The sequence below is a fragment of the Episyrphus balteatus genome, chromosome 1 (assembly GCF_945859705.1).
Source record: "Episyrphus balteatus chromosome 1, idEpiBalt1.1, whole genome shotgun sequence".
Taxonomy (NCBI): Eukaryota; Metazoa; Arthropoda; class Insecta; order Diptera; family Syrphidae; genus Episyrphus; species Episyrphus balteatus.
Window position 1 is genome coordinate 124,635,454 of NC_079134.1, and position 21,443 is coordinate 124,656,896.

Consider the following 21,443-nt stretch of genomic DNA (forward strand, 5'->3'; position numbering starts at 1 on the left):
AAAAAGACAAGGTATGATCATTAGAGCCGCCATCTTACAAAATGGGGTAGTAAGGTTTTGACGTTTGGCATTTGGCAAAGTCAAAAGCAACAACAATTTCCAAGACAAATTTGTTTACAACAACAATTTCAATGGGCTGGGCTGTCAAAACCTTAAGTAGCCATAAGTTTTGACAGTTCTCGATACTGAGTTTTTTCTAATGGGCACGTTCAAACACCTATCGGATAGGCTATCTGGGATACCCGTATCTGGAATATCTTTTTGAACGAAGAGCTATCCAGATAGCTTGCCCAAGCAGCTACCAAAAAATATTGAAAAGAGGAAACTGTTTATTTTGAGCAAATTACATTTTTTTTTATTGTTGAATAGTACTTGCACAATCGCTTTGACTTTATTTCTTGCAAATTTGTATTTATTTTTAAGCCCGAAAAGTAATCAAAATAAAAAAAAACTAAATGTTTATCAGCTGATCACTCGAATACCTGAGGTATACCAGAAATTCTCGGATACCTTCAGATTATTTTTTGACAGAAAATGGTTTGTTTCCTTGCTAATTTTTAACATTGTTTACAACAACAAAAAGCTATCCGATAGCTTTATGTTAGCTCTTTGAACGTGCCCAATGATCATACCTTCTCTTTTTATACCATGGTTCAAAGCAGCTTTAAAGCTGAAACACAATCAAAGCTGAAACACAATCACGCTTTGCCGTCGATTTTGACAACTGCGAAAAGTTCAACTATAGGAAATCTGTGTATCCTCACACAATGACGCTTTTCTTACGTACGCTTTTCTTGACAAACGTAAGGAAACGTAAGAAAGCGAGCAAAAGTTCAACCAGACTGAACTTTTGCTCGCTTTCTGACATTTATCAGACATAGTTACAGTCACCCACATTTATTGCGCCAAATGTGAATAAAAAAAAAAAATAAATTATTGCAAAACTATGTGTGTTTTTTAATTTCTCTATATAGATTTTGCACAAAAAAAACGACATCGAGATATTTTAAATCAAAACAATTTACGTATTAAAAACAAAAAAAATTTAATGATGTTTTAGACTGAGTTTTATTGTTAAAAACAATATATTTTGATTGGTTTTGTTTTTATAACTATAGGATTAAAGAATAAACAAATTTCTATGCATTTTTTAAACACATTAATATCCTTTTTCATTTTTCCACAATTAAATCAAGATAAAGACTTGGCCTAAAAATTTTGTAATTGACTGTGTTTTTTTTTATTTGACAGCAGATTTTATGTTGCAATCAGCTGTTCAAAGTCAAAGTGACAGAAGCGCGCTTTGAGGATTTCTCAACGTAACGCAACGAAGCGACGCCCTGAAGCGTGATTGTGTTTCAGCTTTCACGCTTTAGGGCGTCGCTTCGTTGCGTTACGTTGAGAAATCCTCAAAGCGCGCTTCTGTCACTTTGACTTTGAACAGCTGATTGCAACATAAAATCTGCTGTCAAATAAAAAAAACACAGTCACTCACAAAATTATTGGGCCAAGTCTTTATCTTGATTTAATTGTGGAAAAATGAAAAAGGGAATTTAAGGTGTTTAAAAAATGCATAGAAATTTGTTTATTCTTTAATCCTATAGTTATTAAAACAAAACCAATCAAAATATATTGTTTTTAACAATAAAACTCAGTCTAAAACATCATTAAATTTTTTTTGTTTTTAATACGTAAATTGTTTTGATTTAAAATATCTCGATGTCGTTTTTTTGTGCAAAATCTATAGAGAGAAATTAAAAAACACACATAGTTTTGCAATAATTTATTTTTTTTTATTCACATTTGGCGCAATAATAATGTAGGTGACTGTAATTATGTCTGTTAAGGCTTGGCCACACTGGAGGGTATGAGGTAGCGGTACGGGTAGCGGCAACGATATTTGTATTAAAAAAATTCCACACCCGAACGTTGATGTGTCAGTTTGGAATTTTTTCCATACAAATACCCGTACCGTTACCTGTACCTCTACCGCGTACCCTCCGGTATGGCCAAGCCTTTAAATGTCAGAAAGCGAGCAAAAGTTCAGTCTGGTTGAACTTTTGCTCGCTTTCTTACGTTTCCTTACGTTTGACAAAAAAAGCGTACGTAAGAAAAGCGTCATTGTGTGAGGATACACAGATTTCCTATAGTTGAACTTTTCGCAGTTGTCAAAATCGACGGCAAAGCATGATTGTGTTTCAGCTTTTAAGTACTAAGCAGTAGATAAATATTTTCAAAGGAACGCAGTTAATTACAGCCATAAAACAAAGCAAGTGTAACCACACCCATTAACTTTCCAAAACTTCCAATACTTTTATCCAAAAGCTCTTCCAATACAGTTTGAGTGCCTATGAACTATGATTAATTTCTTAGCCGCTAGCCAACAGATACATTTCTGTGATTCCTCTTCCAAAGTCTGTTTTGTTCAAATTCACACCACACAAAACGATGAAAAAAAAACCTTAAGTCATATGTCCACAAAGCAAAAAGTATACACAGGTAAATGGTAGAAAAAAAAGAAAAAGTTTTTCTCCAAACTTCTCTGTTCGTTTCGTTGCTTGCTCTGCTCAGTCGTCTACAGTGTGACAGTGTTTATTGGGTTTTTACTTACTATAAATAATTCCTCGTATATTCATTAATTAATTATTTGTTAATTTTCTTATATATTTCTTTAGAAAATTCAATAAAAAATACTGATGGTTCTTTAATTTAATTTGCAATTTTTTAACAAATAAGAAAGTTTGTTCCGAGTTATTTTTTTTTAGAAGAGAAATAACGAAGAAAACTCGTTTGGTGCTACGCGCGGTTCTTCATTATTACCACTCGCACAAAAAATTCTCTCAAAAATTTTTCTGAAATCTCAACTCAATGCAATTTATGGAAGAATCCTGTTACTTCTAATGTTTAAAAGTAATACCAATCGAAGAGTTATCTGATTTTCCAATTGGAATCTTTCTGTTTTTTTTTTTGTATTTGTGTTGTTTTGTGATGTGTGAAACTTGAAAACATATAAAACCAACCAACATCATCATCATCATCACAACTGAGAGACGATATAATTTGTGCTTTACAAATCCAAAACACTTTGCGGAAACACCAACATTTTTTTTCTCCCTGGAATGTGAGTATCTCTAAACATAAAAAATGTTGATCTTTTTTTTTGAAATGTCAGTGGAAATACTTTGTTTTTTGGGAGGGGGTTGAGGGGGGTTAAATACCATTTTGATTACTGCCACTTGGTTGGAGCTGGAGGCAGCGCAGCCAGAAAAAGTGTAATCAAAAATATTCGAATTGGGATGAGAGACATGAGAATCGTTAAATGGATTCGGTTCTAGGTCGGTATCAGGCAATTTTCAGTGTCATCGTGTGCCTGTGTGTTTCTTCTGTCTCACATTGTCTCCGGCTTCAATTATTATTATTTTGTTAAAAATAAAAAATAAATAAATAAACGTCACGACATTTAGTCAGGTTAGGTTGAAAAAAAAACAACAACAAAACCGTTGTATTCAAGGTAAATTAAGTACGGCACTCAGGCCCGTAGACAGTGGGTAGGGGCATTGTGGGGTAATGCCGTACCATCAAATGCCCTAGTTTGAAAAGATTACCTACCTTCAAAAAGAACCTTATTTTTGAAAAATGCCCTTTTTTGAAAATAATTTAGGTATACTTAGGGTACGGCCACGTCCTGAGCGGCAATCCTGAGCGGCTGAGAGACGTCGCTCAGGTCTGTTCTATTTTTTTTTTTTTAAATCCTGAGTGGCGAACTACATTATAATTCTAAATTAATACGAATATTTTAGTTTGTGGCCTAAATTATGGTTTCTTGTGAAGAAAAATTATATTGATTTAATACATAAATTTTCATTTTAAATTAAAAAAAAAATAAATGCGCACCGACAGGAATCGAATCTGGGACCCGAATCTTTGTCTGTTTAAGAAGCTACAGCCTAAACGGATAGATCAATTCAATTCTTCAAACTTGGTATGTAGCAGTTTCTGGAGATTGTGCAGATGATTCTATGGAATTAATTTTTTTTTTAACCTCATCTAACGATACCTGTGATGCACCGATCCTAGAAAAGTATAATTTTCTCAAAAACTCTTTTAACGATTAAATAAAAAAAAATTAAGTGTGGGTTTTTGGACAAGGCCCATCTTTTAACAAAAAAAAGATTTGTTCGAAAGTCATTATCAACGGTACCTGTCATAGAACCGTTTTTTTTTTTTTTTTTTTTTAACTCTAAGGGCGATTTTATTCACTATAGCTCAACTTTGGAAAAACTGAAGTTCGCAAGCTTCAGAGTTGAGATTTGAATCATAAGTTGAATGTTTGTTTTATTCAATAGTTTTATTCTCAACTTCCCAGTTCCAAACCAAAAGTTGGCAAACTTGTCGTTTTATAAATATCCCTAGGATATTTGTGACAATTAATAAAGAAATCTGCTAATTTCAATTGTATTTTGAATACTGCTTACATATGTCATTCCAATTGAAGTTTATTTATTTTTGTTTTTTTTTTGAATATGTAAATGATTGGCTCCATCTTTCCATATATTTTAAATGGCTTTATTTGGTTTTATCAATCGGCGGAGACTTATTTTAGAGCCCATAAACACTGAAGAAAGAAGATTTTACAAGACCACAAGAAGATATCCAAACCAAATTTTTTTTTTGGGATTAAAAACTCAACAAGAAAAAAAATCAATTTTTGTCTCACACATTATTTTTTATTTATTTAACCTTTAATCAAAACACATACACATGTACATTATCTACAAATGAGATGCGATTCTTTTGTTTTTTTTTTCTACTTTTATAACAAAAAAAGAGGTTCACCACACGTTTTTAGGGACACAAAATATTTTTTGGCTTTCTTGAAAACGCTCAAAACGCATCAGTTCCATCATTTTCAATATCCAAAACATTAGATTATGGAATGAAAAAAAATTTTCAAAGACAACCATAATTTTTAGGTAGTTTTTTTTTAGAATCTGAAAAAAACTTTTGCCACAAAAATAAATATACCTAAATAAGTGACATTTTAAACTTAAATCTCAAGTTTGCTCGGTAAACTTCTCATATTTTCGAGAGTTGAGAAAATGTAAAGTTGATAAACTCTAGATTTAGTATTTGACATTTGATAACTTCAACTTTTAGTGAATAAAACCCAAATTCTCAAGTTGAAACTAAAAATCCTAAAGTTATACCTATTCAACTTCGACTGAATAAAATCGCCCTAAATTTCTTTCAAACGACTTATTAAATTTTATCAACAGTTTTTACACAAATGCATTTATATAGTCTTAGTATACCTAAATCAAAAATAAAATTTTGAAAAAATGCATTTTTGGATTTTTGAAAAAATGTTGAATTTTTTTTTTTTGAAAAATCAAATTTTGAAAAACATTAGATTCACGATTTTCCAAAAGACATTTTTTTCGGAAAAACTTTTTTAAACTTTAGCCTTGATTCTAATATGAATACCAGAAAGATGTAATCCTAACTAACAACACAAATTTTGAATTCATTGTTAATGTGAGCTCCGACTTTCCTGGCAGCTATTGTTGGCGAGATGGTTTTGCAGTTTGTGAGTGAATCGTCCGCGTAGAGCATTTTCTCGCTCTCACTTGCAGGCAGTTGGTCTGACGTCATGATGCTTGAGCAACTCCAGCTCTAATGCATTTTGTTGGTGATTTCTGATCCTTTACTTGCACAAAAAAGTTTCTGGAAGAGAGAAAGAAAAAATAATTTTAATTAGTAGGTACTATCCATTCGCTGTCAAATGCTTTCTCGACATCCAGAAAGCATGCGATGGTAACTTGATTGTTGTTTAAAGCTGAGGTGGTGTCTTGTTAGAACTTCATGAGCGGATGCAGTATGGAGTGCTTCTCCCGAAAGCCGAACTGCATCTTGTATGTTATCGCCCAGGTACGACAGTGGGCTCATCAGTTAGATCTGTCGTACCCTTACTAAGACGCCTTATTTTGGTCGATGTTTACCGACAATATATAAAACTCACAGTATATTCATGCTGTGAGTTTTATATAGTGTCGGTAAACATCGACCAAACTGATGAGCCCACTGTCGTACCTGGGCGAAACGCTTTATAAATTTGGAGTTGAAGGCACTTGAACTTTAAAACTGAATCATTTAATGTTAATTTTATTCGAACCATAAAAAATAAAAGCGAAGTCATGCCACATGGCTTTTTGAGCGCCCGCCCCATGTGCACTTTAGGGTTTACAAAAAAACAAAATTTTCTTTAAATTAATCAAAATGTCCCCTTTTGTTATTTAAAACAACATTTTTTGTTCTCAAAAGGATTTTAAAAGATTAAAATTTAAGCAGAAATATTTACACCACTGCAATTTTCGATCCCACCTTTATAAAAAAGGAATAATTCAACTATATAGCTAGCTCTAGTTTTCAGCATATAGTAATGTTTGATGCTAGATCTGCAGATCATGCTTTTCGAACATTTATTTGTTTTCTTTGTAATTTTTCAGTTGGGATCCCTTATTCTTCTCGGTTCCCTTATCTTGGGCTGTTTGAATTATTTTTGTCACCACAGCACACAAATTTTAACAACCGATGCCCTACCTTAAATTCAACTCTAGCTACGGCCTTGTATACGGCACTGTATACAGCCTTCTCATTAATTCCCACTGCCTTCTACAAGCCCTCACTCCATTGAAATCCGTCTAAGTTCAAAATGACGATGAGTGTAGTTTGCTGTCACAGGTGTGTGGGGTTGGGGAAAGTGAGATACCAAGCCACAGATCGTCAACATAGTGGCAGTAGGTTTACGTACTACTATGTTGTGTATGTATATTTATTTTGAAATCAACTTGAACCTAAAACTCGAAGAATCACTACTAATTGTATTATACATAATTCTGCTGCTACTACGTACTTACCTCCCTAACCTATTCTATGTATGCTTGGGGAAGTTTTCAAGGGATGAGGTGTATTAGCTTAAGTACCAACATTATGACCTTAATCTGAAGCTTAGCGCGTAGGTTATTATAACAAAAAAAAAGAAAAAGGTCAGGAGCATAGATTTGATGTTGTGTTTTCATAGTTTTTTTTTTTTTTTTACATTCATACGAGAAAATAAGGAGATGCAATTTTAAAGACATCAGGTCTTTTTTGTTGTTGTCATTGTTTTGTAAAATAGTTCCGATTGGTAAGGATTCTCTCAAGGTGATACATAATTACTGCCCTTTGAGGGAAAGCTTTTCTGTTTTCTTTTGTATCTCGTTTTCAATCCTCACAATGAATTGTCGGTTCTTTATCTTTTTTCTCCATTTTTGTTTGTGGCGTGATTAAGTTTAGTTTTAAAGCAATTAAGAATACAGGTCAAAAACTTTGCAACTTTTTCTTTTGGTCTCAACCGAAACATGAATTTGCTTTTAAACTTGTTTTATATCTCAATTGGAGAGAATCACATTTTCACGATCTAACGCCCAAAAATTCTAAGTTTCCCTCTGTTTTGTGTCTATGTTCTTATTCGTTGGGTTTGTATTTGTAAAGTATTAAACAAAGTAATCCAATTCCACTTGCGTGCGCCACTTTAGATGTGGTCTTCCTCTATTCCGTCTTCCCTCTGCGCTCCACATGACTTAGCCATCTAATGCTCTACACTTTTAGTCTTTTGCCTAGGTTAGTGCCCTTGTACAACCTATAGCAACACTGGCACACTTAAGTTGCTCCAGAGAGGGTTTTGCTAGTCAATTGCCTTCTTGGTCTTGCCCTCATTGACCTTTAAACCCATTTTGCCGCTTCGGCTTTGACACATTTGCTTTGTGTTCTTCCGATTATATCAATATCGTCGGCATATGCAAACAGCTAAATGACATTGTTTAACGTTAAAGTTCTACATTATTCTTTCAAGAATGATGTTAAAGAAGACGAATGAGAGCGCGTCGCCTTGTCTAAAACCTTTTTCGACATCAAAGGTATCGGTAAGGTTTTTGCCGATCCTGACAGAGCAGCGTGCATTCTCCATTGTCATCCTGCATTGGCGGACGAGCTTGGCAGGGATGCCAAAACTAGATTGTAGATACTGTCATATGCGACCTTGATCCCAATAAACAAGTGATGGTTATCGATTTAATATTCCTGATCTTTTCCCAAGATCTGCGGTAATGTGAATATTTACTTCTCTGGTCCAAAGCCACACCGATAAGGATCTATCAGATTGTTGGCGAAGACCTTCAGACGTGGACATAACAAAGCAGAGAGGATCTTTTAGATGTTGAGGAGAGGGTCAGAGGGTGTCCTTTCTAAATGATTGGGCATACAATACTGAGATTCAATTCTGCAGGCATGATTTCCTCCAACTATATTCGGCAGAGGAGTTTATGCATACTCCCCACTCGACAGAAAGTCCGTCAGATCTAGCAGCTTTGATGAAACTGAAGTGATTTCTCCAAATTATCAAATTATCTTTACAATGTGGCCATTGATTCTTTATACTTGCTGCTGACGGGGTAAGACTTCTTAAGAGCTTATTCGAAACGCGATTGGGAAAAAATCTGTCTCTTGTGATTGCAGTCTTCTGATGTTGAAATTCCTCACAGTATTTCCTTGTGTTGGCGATGATCCTGACCGCATCCTACCAAGTAGTGCTCATATTGAATATTGGCTGCTCGGTACGTACGGACGTCCATAATACTCTAGCGTCTATCGCAATATGGTCAATATGGTTGACGGTTGATTGATTTGGAGATTTCCATGTCCCTGTATTATTATTGAGCTACGGGAAACGCGTACTTGATATAACATTTTTCGTGGTAAGCTTTCTTATGGCCTGCTAAGGGACCTAACATTCCACAGATCCGATTTCATTGTCCTTATTTCGTTTGCAGGGTTCTTCATCAGTAAATTCTTTCGTATCCGAGGCTTGTCGTTCCATGAATACATCCTACTTCTTGCCGGGAAGTTACCCCGACCACAGGTGCCTCGTACCCGGAGTGCCAGGTCATTCAATAAGTCCAAGAACAGAGGATCGGTAAAGCTGCTCCTTATTGAACTTAGCTCTGAATATGTCAAAGTAGCCCATAACTGGTACTGTAGGCGCCACCGTTGCGTTGTTTTCCAGGCAAAATAGGTTTTTCTGATACTTGGCGTTGCGTTTGGCTAACAATCTATTTTGGCAAGATGGGCTTGCAGTTTGTGAGTGAATCGTCTGCGACCAGGTTCTTTCAGGCGGTTGGTCTGCTGAAGTGGGAATGCTAAAGAGGGAGATGCCAAGTTTTGTTGCTTGGGCATTTCCATCTGTAATGCACTTTATTGTAGATTCATAAAACAAGATGGTTTTAATATTAAATGGAGCATACAAGCTTGTTGAGAACTTAAACCGTCGACTTTCCTTTGTGATGATCATGTTTTTTATTAAAGAAATTCAAAATATATCTATAAAAACTTGAATATTTTCTCACAAGCATGTATCTGGATAATCTTTACGTTTGCAATGAATGAATGTGTTCCGAAATATCCTCAAAGAATATTTTGTTAGACTCCCAAGTCCACATTCAACAAGTAATCATGACGGGTACAGGGAATATCGTGTACAGACCATTGGTCTTAAAAATTTAATGTCTTCTTGTCACACAATCGCATTAACTTAAATACAAATTATATGAGAGCTACTTAAAAGAACGGAATTTAGTTTTGAATATATATTCAGTTTAACCCTTTTACAAATAAATAAAGCTGCTAAGTGAAAGTTATCTATGTATTTCGATACCAATTGAAATGAGCAATTGACCTGTGTTTCCCTTGTTGTCATCAGCATCATTATTTCTGAAGAAATCAATGCTAATAAAAATATATTCTTTCTTGAGTTTTTCTTTTCTGGCCCGGATTCAATGCACAAAGTACTTATCTTTTGAATGACCTTAATCTAAAGCTTATAGCATTGTATCCCTTTTGCTTTACATGAACAAAAATATCAAATTCGAAGGTCAGAATCTGAATTAGCTCGATGTTCATATTTTGCAAATTTGAATAATACATTCAACTTGCAGAGAATATTATGAAGCAGATGCAATCCAGAGCCATGTTTTTATTTGAAACTTTGAGGATGTTATTTGGAAAGTTTTCGTTTTAGTGATTTACATTTTACATATGGGCCATTTGAATTTACTTTAAAAGACAAATTCACCTAAAATGTATGTAGTTTTCTGTGGTTTATAAAATTTTTATATTTTTATTACATCAAATTCAAAGGAAGCAGACTGAATATGGGGGTTTTGTTTTCTGGTCTTCGTCGTTAGTTTATCAACCGGTTGTTATTTTTTTATGAATGTTTGATTTTTTTTGTGCAAATTTCTTAAGTGGCGTGACTAGGTATCATTTCGTTATAGAACCAAATAAATGCCTTGAAAAATGCGAACATTTCTTAATAAAAACGGTCGCATAAAATGTGCAGCTAGTATTGAATAATCTCATGGTTAGAAAAAAAATTCTACCACTTTGACTTTTATCATGTTAAGGTAGGTGTACATTGTTATTTTCTTAAAGATTATAAATACTAGACAGTTGTAATGTAGTTTGTTACAAAAAAAAAAAATAAATTGTTTCATTTGACAGGTTTCATAGCTCAATGGAACACGAACAATGAACCAAGATATTTGTTTTCTTTTTTCTCATAATAACCTTGTAGATACTTTTAACTTAAGTAGGTTAATAATAATTGAACTAACTTCATAAATGTGAGCATAGGAAGTAGAATTGATTTATTTCAATTGCATGAGTATGATGCTTACTGTGACAAAGTGCTAATGATTTGGGTTCTCTAAATACTTTTCATCTCGTTATGCAGCTTGAGTGCATGTTATGTCATTTGCAGTGTAGACGATTGAAGTTAAAGCACGGATGTATTCGTCATAGTACAAGAGCAGACAATCACTACCATTGAAGCATTGGAATGTGGATGGTATATGGAATATTTTTGAATCAATACTTCAATGTTATAGGACATAGGTATAGATATTAGTTTCTGTTAAGGACGTGTTGGTGCTGAGTGTAAAACTGATTTGCATAATACATACAAAAGTTTCACTGCCATATTGTTTTTTTTTTTTTTTCATTCTACAGTTTTATAGAAATGACAAACTAGTATCTTTGGTTTGGTTGACTAGAAGATTCTGTACTATTCTTTCCCAAAAAGTTCACTGACATTGCTATTATGTTAATATAGTCGAAATATGTAATCAGTTGGAGACTTTTGAAAGATTGTGCCTTTTAGGTTCAGAATTATTAGTCTTTACGAATGATGTTGAAGAAGTCACATGACAGAACACGGTGAGGTCTTTGCCGACTCTACGAAGGAGCGTGCATTCTTCATCGTTATCCTGCACAAGCAGGGATGCCAATACTAGACATTTCTGTATGCAGCGCGTCTTTGTTAAGCACTGTCATATGCGAAATGGGAATATTTGGTCGAAGGTGGACTTTCTTGATAAGAACCTATCACACTGTGAACGAAAACAAGGAACTGAAATTGATGGATTAAAAAAATAGTTGATATTATGAGGTGTTTAAAATAATATTGAGTTAAAATTTGAGTCCATCTTAAATTTTGTCATTTTAAGAATTTCGTGTCGAAATTCAAAGTGTTATTTTTCCCCTATACATACTTTCCGTTTCATCTAAAAAATGAGCTACCAATCAGTATCAACTTAAAATATTCGATTTAAATCTTTCCGGGGTAGTACCTAGTACAAAAATCGTCCCACCACTTTTAACATTTTTTCAAACTTTAATGTACAATGGTAGACATTAAATTAATACCATTTCTATAGCTGTGTTTTTTTTGGTACTACTACCCGTATCCGCAGTTGGCGTGTACATGCATTACAAAAACAAAACGGAGCTGCTGAAAAGAATAAAAGCTCAACCAAGCTGCGGATAGAATTTTGACGAAATGTATAAGTTTACGTTTTCCTTTCTCTTGGTGCCTGCATATAAATTTTTGTTCAGTGTTGATATTTGGGAAAACCTACTGCGGATAGCTTTGCCAAAAAAAAAACACTCCTAATGTAAGTTGAATCCAATATCTTACATAAAAATGTGGTATTCATTTATACCATTACAGCTTGAGAAAATGGTAAAAAAGGTGGAACAATTTCCATATCACTGTCCCGGCCTCGGAAAGAGTTAAGCAAATATGGACTTGACACATAACATCGTTTAGTGATGTCCTGTTAAAAAAGATCTTTGAAATTCCCGGTAAATAACTCTACAATCTCTATGTGTCAGTTGATACCTACTTTGTTGTTTTTTTTTTTTTTTTTACTTATTCATACTTGAGCATCTCATAATCAAAGAAAAAAAACATGCAATATTGACACACTTATGGAGTTGTTTACACAAAAATGAGAAATATATTTTTGCGTTTGATTTCAAAAAGATTTTTTCTCACATATAAGCGATTATTAGCTCATTTCAATGTTGTTTTCAACAAAGAAAAAAAAAAAATAAGTAAACATTTAGTTGAAAAACGACTTTGACATCTTTCTTTTGCAGTTGATAGAGTTTGAATAAGCTCACAATTGTCAATAAAATAATATGTGTATCTACATCTAATATTTAAATACAGTAGAAGCGATCCTTTGGATTTAATTCATTTTTTATTTTTGAAATGTTTTAAGGAGATACTAAAGATTTCAAACATTCAAGATAAATAAATATGATTCCATTTTCAAGTTTTACTAACTTGTATAAATAAAAATACGGAATAAAACATTAAAACTTTTAAGAAAAATTTATTTTATAGATGGGAATAATTTTTTTTCATAACTCCACCCCAAAATTTTTGAACCAATTTATTCTAATTCGTTTGTCCATCTTTTGTCCATGTTTGTCCACCGAAAATTTACGTTTGTCCACCCTTCGAAAAAAGAGCAATTTCTTTTTTTAAATAACTCCTCCTGAATGTAGGGTGAACAAATGATTGTCGTTTGAATTTTTGAAAACAAAAATAATTTTTTGGAGATTTTTAGAAAAAAAAAAATGATATTTGGAGATTTTTAGAAAAAAAAATGATATTTTGAATGAAAGAAGCTTCTATGAAAAAATTGCTTTTGTTTTTTTTTTAATAGTTCCTAAACGGATGGTGGACAAACGATTATTTTTGGGGTGCAGCAAGAACTCGAGGTGGACAAACAATTGCAACAGGGTTTTTAGACTTCCTATTCTATATATGCAAACAAAATTTGCTCTAATTTTGTTTTGAAGTGTGGACAAATGAAAATTTTTAGTGGACAAACATAGACAAAAAGTAAACAAACGAATTAGACCAGTTTGGTTGAATAATTTTGGGATCGCAATTCAGGCTTTATGGACCTTTTATTTTAGAATTTTGATGAAAACTAACAAATGGATAAAGGAGAAGTTAAAAGTGGATTTTGCCATGCTCTGTGTGGGTAGGGTAGCATTCCTCTGCACAATTTTCCTAAAATTTTGATAGAGAAATAAAGATGATTTTCTGGTGAAAAAAGTAATACAAATGGTTCTGAGGAAAAAATTTTCTATCAGACTTAGAGATTCTGCATTGCTATTTTAGAGACAGTCGACGGTATAGTTAAACTGTAGCTGATGATTGCTCTGAGTAGGAATTCCGTTGATTCGGTTAGTCCCGTCCTTTTCTTGAGAGGACATTATTGAATCATTTATTTTCAAAACATGATAAGTCCATGATTTTAAATTTTGCAAAAGAAGAAAAAAACGTTCTATTTTCTTTTGATGTGTGTAGCAAAATTTATAGAAAATATATTGTGTAGAACTTTTGCCTAGGTACAAAATACCGTTTCGTTTTTAATTTTTGGAGCGATAGTTCAAAAAATAAAAAAATTTGCTTTCATCTCCAGTCTATCCAGACTACTCCATCGCATGGTATAAAAAGAGAAGGTATGATCATTAGAAAAAACTCAGTATCGAGAACTGTCAAAACTTATGGCTACTTAAGGTTTTGATAGCCCAGCCCATTGAAATTGTTGTTGTAAACAAATTTGTCTTGGAAATTGTTGTTGCTTTTGACTTTGCCAAATGCCAAACGTCAAAACCTTATTTTGTAAGATGGCGGCTCTAATGATCATACCTTGTCTTTTTATACCATGACTCCATCGAGCTTCTCGTTGGACAAAGGTTCTCCTAGTGAGTTCCGACCAGAATTATCTCCACATTTTGGGGACATTAGAGTTTCCATTGGGATTCCCACAGACTACTCCTTCGAGCTTCTCGTTGGACATAGGTTCTCCTGCCGAGTTCCGACCAGACTTTTCTCCGTATTGTGGGGACATAGGGTTCCATTCGGATTCCACGGACTTATCCTTTGAGTTTCTTAGCTCGTTGGACATAGGTTCTCATTGTGAGTTCCGACCAGATTTCTCTCCGGATTGTGTACCGGGGACACCAAAATGTATGAAGTAACTTGTTATAAATAAAGATTAAGACATTGTATATATAATAAGCTTGAAGTGAACAATAAATAAAACCGACTTTGGCCCAGTATGATTTCCATTATTTTCTTACGATAACACAATTGAGGACTGTACATTGGATCACTTGATGTATTGGTGTCATCAAGTTGCACTGTTTCCATGTTGGTTTGCAAAATATGCTAGACATATGACTCGACTTCCTCCATCCTAAACTGAATATTCAACTAAATATTAAAGAAAGGATTATGGATGGCCTGAGTAGACTAAAGATAAACTTTCAATTCAAAATCGGAAAACCTCATTTTGAAATACGTCCCCCGTCGAAAATTTGGAATCGCATTAAAAATAGGTGTCAACTTTTTTATCATCTAATATAATAAACTATTTAGTTGATTTTGATTGTATTCAAGAAGAAAATAAACGAAACTTTGCATGAAGAAGAATCCGATGGTACTTTTTGTTTTTTAATTTTCCGTCTATTTTGGAAATTGCAAATGATAAAGACTTGAAACTCGTAAAAGTAAACAAATTCAAAATAGAAGACTACTATTTTAGATATAATTTATAATTTATAATAGAGAAGTAACTAGATTTAAATGATGAATGACTTATATTTCATTTAACCTTCCGGAAGTTTAAATAAATTTTATAAATAAAACAAAAAAAATTATTGGTGATGGTTTTTTAAGCTGTTTATAATATTTACCCCTAAGCGGATATGAATCTTAAAAGCCCTTGAATGTCCACTCTTAGAGCTTTCACTGTATCACCATGAAATCCGATAACTGTAAGTCTTCTGGGTGATGATGACGTTGTCGATGACTTACAAAATGACACAACCAGCTTTTCAACAAAAAAAAAATCAGGTTTATGGTGATGGGTGTTGATTTAAGCTAAGAGCTCTTTGTTTGGTTGTTTGTTTTCTTTGTTTATTTATAAATAAAACAAAAAAAAAATTTTTTACCAACCGGCAAATAATGTAGGAAGTAGTTTTGTGTGTGGTGAATCAGCTTTTTGGTGGTTTCTCCATATTTGTTTAAAAATTGCATGAAAAAGTAATAAAAAAAAAAAACAAAAAATATTTTTTACTGCTTTTAAAAATTGTATTTATTTTGGTCACTCGTTCACTTATACTTTGTTTGAACTGGTTGAATCGTTTATATTCGAAATACATATGAAAAGGAATGATGGTTCTTTTTTTTTATAGCCGAGGAGATAACGTTATTAACAAATTAAATAATTTTTGTTGATTTTTTTTTTGTGGCCATGATATTTTCTTAAGTCTATATGTGTTTTTAAATGGGGTTTCTTTTAAAGATGACGTATTTTTATAAGAAATGAAAAAAATCTAGTTTCATTAAGAGAAATGAATTAAGTATCATACTTTTTTGTGAAAAGTCTTCAAAATTTGAAGTGATAATATTATAGATACTGAAATCAAAATAAAAACTGGCAATATTTGAAATGTATTGAAGTTTCGGGGAAGATAGAAAAAAAGTCACATATTATTGACGAAAGCACTAGTGTTAAGAGCAATCACTATGTCGGAAAATTGCAGGTTTCTGAACCAAAAATACAAAATGAAACAGTTTTCGTTAAACTCGTTCAAGGAAAATGCAATCAAAATGTTGTACTTTTCTTATGATTTCTACTTACACATGGTATTAGAAAATAAAATAAAATGCGATGTATGTAAGTAACTCATTTCAAGTTCACTTGAACGATGTATCGAAGTTGTTTGATTATTTCAAAGCTTCAACACCTTATTTAATAGGTTTGAAATGACATTTCGAAAGAAACAATTATAACCAATTTTTATATCAAAAAATAATTACTTGACAGAACAAAAAAATCATGTCATTCAATTACCCATCCGAACTTATTTCAACCAAAAGCAAAAAAAAAACTTCATAAAATAAACAATATTTATACAATATTGAAGTTGTTATTTTTTTTTGTTTGTTTAACTGAATTTAATCACTAATTTTGTATAATAATTAAAACCTGTATCGAAATTTATACAAAAACAAGCTTTTATAGAGTATGTAGGTACCTAGTAAGTTATTAAAAATAATTGAAAGTGTACTGTACATACTCTACTCATACAAGTTCGTAGCACATCCATATAAAATACGTTTCAATTTTCAATGAACCGGTATTTTGTGGCGAACATGTATTTTCTGCAAACAAAACAAAATTTTACTCCCTCTCCATATCGTAATCTATGCAAAAGTATCTTTTTGTTTAAAAGTAGTTGGATGTCGTTGGCTGGCAGGTACTCTAAAATCTAGTAACTTTACAACTTTATGACTTTATATTCATATTCATTTATGCTTAGTTTCAAGCTTATGTATATGGTTGATGGCTGACTTGTCTATACGTTTTTGCATAATAAATTGAGTTGAAACTAGTTACAGTCTATTGTCTGTGCTATAGTCGAACAGGTGCGAATCAAAGGTAACGTTAAAGGAGGTGCAATATTTCTGAAATCCTTGCATACTTGCAAGGAAGTATACCGATGGATATACAATAAACCAAAATTTGTGGCTAATGAAAACTAGCGGACAAGTAAGATGCTTCCAACGAAACCTCGTTGGTCAAATTACAATAAGCAGCTTAGAAGTTATGATGGAACAGATGAATTATACAGAAAAAAATGCAAACACACAAACCTTCTTTTTCAGTTAGACGTGGTCGGGTGACAATTTTAAAACCTCTGCCTGTGACCATCTTCATCCGCTCCTGGAACTTAATCTACATACACATGACGCATGATTTTCTCATTGTATAGTCACATAGTTAACGAATTCGTTTATTTTTTTTTTCTCATCTAAAACCTTACGGTTTATGATGTTTTGAAGAAAATTTATTTCCCTTAATATGGGGTTTTGTATTTATATACTTTTGTTGAGGCTAACGTTACACTGTGAATGACTCGCAACTTATTCCTGATCAATAAACAATTTGTTTTCTTTTCAATTTTTTTCTATTAACTCTTAACTAGTTTGTATATGTGTGTGTGTGTGATTGTTTAGTAGGTAAGTAAGTCTTGATAAATTAATTATTCATAGGCCGGCCGGTAGGAGTTGGAAACAGTATTGCGTAAAGGTGCATTGTCAAACTTTTAATTACAATCGATTACCTTCTCCATTGGGGTTCTTTACTGTGAATGGTTTTTGCTTCATTTTTATTTTTTTTTCTCTCTAAAATGGAATTGTATTGGGCGGATGTGCGCCATTTGTTATTTTTTTTATATATATTTTTGATGCATTGTTGTGTTGGTAAAAGTCATAGATTGCCTCATAGTCATTATTTTTTGTTACATTTTTTTTTTTTTGACAATTACTAAAAATGTAACCTAATTGATTTTTGTTTTTCGATAACGATGAAGAATATAATTTATTAGTTATTTACATTTATATGTGTTAACAAATCGTAATCAAAGTATTAATTTGATATTGATTAGGTTTTTTTTTACCAAGTTTCGTAACAGTAACTCATTAGTATACTTCAATACTTGAAATTTGAAGTTTATGAATTTTGTTTTTAAGTAAACATTTTTGATTTGTTGTAAAAATACGTATTTTTTTTAAATTTCCTTCCATTAAAAGTCACCGAAGCATACTGAATAGATTTCCCGTTGCACATAATCATAAGAAATTGCGACAAAAATTTTTTTTAGTAGATTTTTGTGATAGATTCTATTGTAGTATCTATTACAAAAATCTAATACAAAAATCTTCCACAAAAATCTACTAATAAAATCTATTACAAAAATCTTCTACAATCTACTACAAAAATTTATTACAAAAATCTTTTAAAAAAATTTATTACAAACATCTATTACAACTACAAAAATCTATTAAAAAAATCTACTACAAAAATCTTCTACAAAAATCTATTACAAAATTCTACTACAAAAATAGTAGTTATAGATTTTTGTAGTAGATATTTTTAAAAGATTTTTGTAAAAGGTTTTTATAGTAGATTTTTTGTAATAGATTTTTGTAATAGTTTTTGTAGATACTAAATTTTTGTAATAGATTTTTACAGTAGATTTTTGCGATAAATTTTTATGTAGATTTTTGCAGTAGATTTTTGTAGTAGATTTTTAAAATAGATTTTTGAATAGATTTTTGTAATAGATATTTGTAGTAGATTTTCATAGTGCATTTTTGTGATAGATTTTTGCAGTACATATTGCAGTACATTTTGGAAGTTCTTTGATGTATTTTTGCAGTAAATTTGTATGTCATTTGCCGGTTGATATTTAAAACTTTTCAAGGATTGTCCCTATTTAGAGGTTCCTTTAACTTTTCTACCTGTTGTTCAAAAGATTTGGGTTTTTTTTTGTGTAAACTATGAGAAAAAGTTTTGCTTTCATATTTTATGAATAGACACATACATACATATGACCAATCCCCAAAAAACATTTACATTAGGGTGTGTCACTTTTGTATGGCCGAAAAAAAGTACTCTAATTTTGCAATGTAATATAGTGGTCAAATGTTGTTTTAGGGTCTATGGTTTAATAATATGTAAAAAAGTATTATAATATCGTTCGTCTTTGGCTCGCTCAAATCGGTTGGAGTTGTTAAGAAAAAAACGATTTTATATGAAAAAAATGATTTTTTTTTTCTTTCGCTTATTATTTCGCAACTTCATTACTAAGTGTTCAGTTTCAACAAATATAAGCTTAAAAGTTTTTTCTTGGAATTATCTTTCACGAGAAAGCCAAAAAATATTTAATATATTATTTTTTGTATCTAAAACGTTTATTGTAAATGCAGAATTTAATTTTAATAAGCAATGCAACTTTTAAAAGCTATTACACTTGAAAATTTCATAGTTTAGCATTTTGACACAAAAAAAACATATCTACAAATTTAAACTATGTACTTTTTACATCGCATAATGGGAGTTTAAATTATTTTTGAAAATTAAAGACAAACTCAAATTAAGTCTCAAAGACAAACACTCAGAAAAAGTAGAACAATATTTGCCAAATTTGAATTAAAACACTTAAAATAAAACGTTCATTTGTTTTTAACCGGCATTCTTATAATCTCCAAGTGCCAACCCTGTAAAACAGGCTAAATGTCAACTCAAATATTCCTTAAGGTATCCGTAAAATGTTGTTTGTTTATTCAAATAAGTTGAGTGTCACTCAACTTGTAGCAAAAAATGTGTGCTTTTTATTCGGGTCCGATGATGGCGACGATTACCTGTTGACGCATTTTATTGTTCAACCAAAACAAAGAAAAAAAAAAAAGGTAAACAAATACAAGAAGTTATTAATTTTTATTTTAACCACGTTTGTTGTGTAGTAGTAGGTACTTGACTCGTATAATCATTTTCAGCACGATACCTAATAAAAATGTTTTGCATTCCGGAATATTAGCTAAGCGAAACATTTAATTAGAATTTTTATAGCAACACATTTTTCGAGGAGTGATTCTCTGCTGCTTATGCGATATTGCTTTAAAAAAATGCAGCATATAATAGTTGTGCGATAAAACGTTGGCTTTTCTTTCTATACACAAACAAGTATACCTATACACTTTTAGCCTTTGGAAGAAGGAATTTTTGTACGTTGGTGTAAGGTAGCCGCATTTTCTTTTTGTACCAATTTATTACTAGAGGCAAGCCTCAATTTGTTTTTTTTTTTTTTTTGTTGGAAAAAGAAATTGCAAGAAAAATCTTGTTGTAAAAGAATGAATGAATGGACATCAAACCTTGGAAATATATATTTTTGTAAAGCAACAATCCTAATGAATTCTAGTCCTTGAACTTTTGAGGTTTTATTTTTTTTAAAATGTGTTACATTGTCCTTAAAAACTTGAAGCTTTTAACTGAACCACCTATCTTTCATAAATAACGCAGTAAATCATCTCTGAAAAATTAATGTAACCTTTTCTTTTGGAAAAAAAATAACTAAAAACACTTAAAACCATATTGTCTGAAAATAATAGAAGAGATAAAAACCATTAAGGATTAGTTACATTGGTTGCACAAGGTGTAAGTTAACATTACTAGCAGCAGCGATAAAGTAAGGTTATTATATATATACATATGTACGGTCTTATATGCCTCATCGGACCAACTTGAGAAACTTTTTCTGAATTTTCTTGTGATTAACATCGACTTTTTACGGCAGAAAACCGTTAACTAGAAAACATAGAAACATATAGTTTTCACGGTTCGATAAGGAATCAATTGAGGCAGTTTTCTGTAAGAGTAATTTTTTTTTTACTAAAATTCACAGTCACAGGACAAAAATAGTATAAAATGAGTTTAAACATTTTTTTTTCGCCTATTTTTAACTTTGAAATCGATTATTTCAAAAACTGTTGGTTATATTATATTGATTTAAAAATAAGAATCAAATGTACAATTTTGCCTTTCGGAAATGGTATCATTTATTACTGTAAGTGTTGCCGTTGTTTTTTAATAATTTTTTTTTATTTTAATAATTTTTTTTTAGAAAAATGCCCCTCCCACCTAAACGGGGAGAAATAGACCCCCTCCTAAAGAAAAAAATGTTTGTATTGAGCTCCTCTACAAAAACCCGTTATCAAATCCTGTCGCCCAAGTTATCCTACTACGTGCCGAAACAACATTTTTGTTCTATACCTAAAAGTTCGAATTTCTGTATCTGGGTTGAAATCGAAATTTTTTTTTTCTAAGCCAATTTTGAAGTGATTTTCATAAAAAATACCTCGATTAATTGGGAAATAGATATAGTTTTAGAATATATTTTTAAAATAGCATATTGTTTTGAAAACATATACTTTAAATTGATGCCGAAGTTGGGCAAATGACAAAAAAATTTTTTGAACGTTGACATCTTATAAATTCTAAGTGGTTTAACCGAGTTACATGTTTTATACATTGTTAAAAAGGTATATTAATCTTCTATCAGAAACTGTAAAAAAATCAAAAATGGGTAAAAAATTGTCGAAGCTAGAATTTTTTCAATGGGTGAAGGTCCAA

At 31.8% G+C, this 21,443-nt stretch overlaps 1 protein-coding gene across 2 annotated transcripts in view; it reads left to right on the forward strand.

Annotated features, from left to right (window-relative positions):
• The first annotated feature begins 2,522 nt into the window (after nt 1–2,522).
• Nucleotides 2,523–21,443, forward strand: part of LOC129907082 (protein GDAP2 homolog) — a 69,597-nt gene continuing 50,676 nt past the window's right edge. The window contains exon 1 of one of the 2 annotated variants that reach the window (XM_055983128.1): nt 2,523–3,121. The gene's annotated coding sequence lies outside the window, so the exon portion shown is untranslated. The remainder of the gene's footprint in view (nt 3,122–21,443) is intronic. The other variant, XM_055983127.1, reaches the window with a different exon arrangement.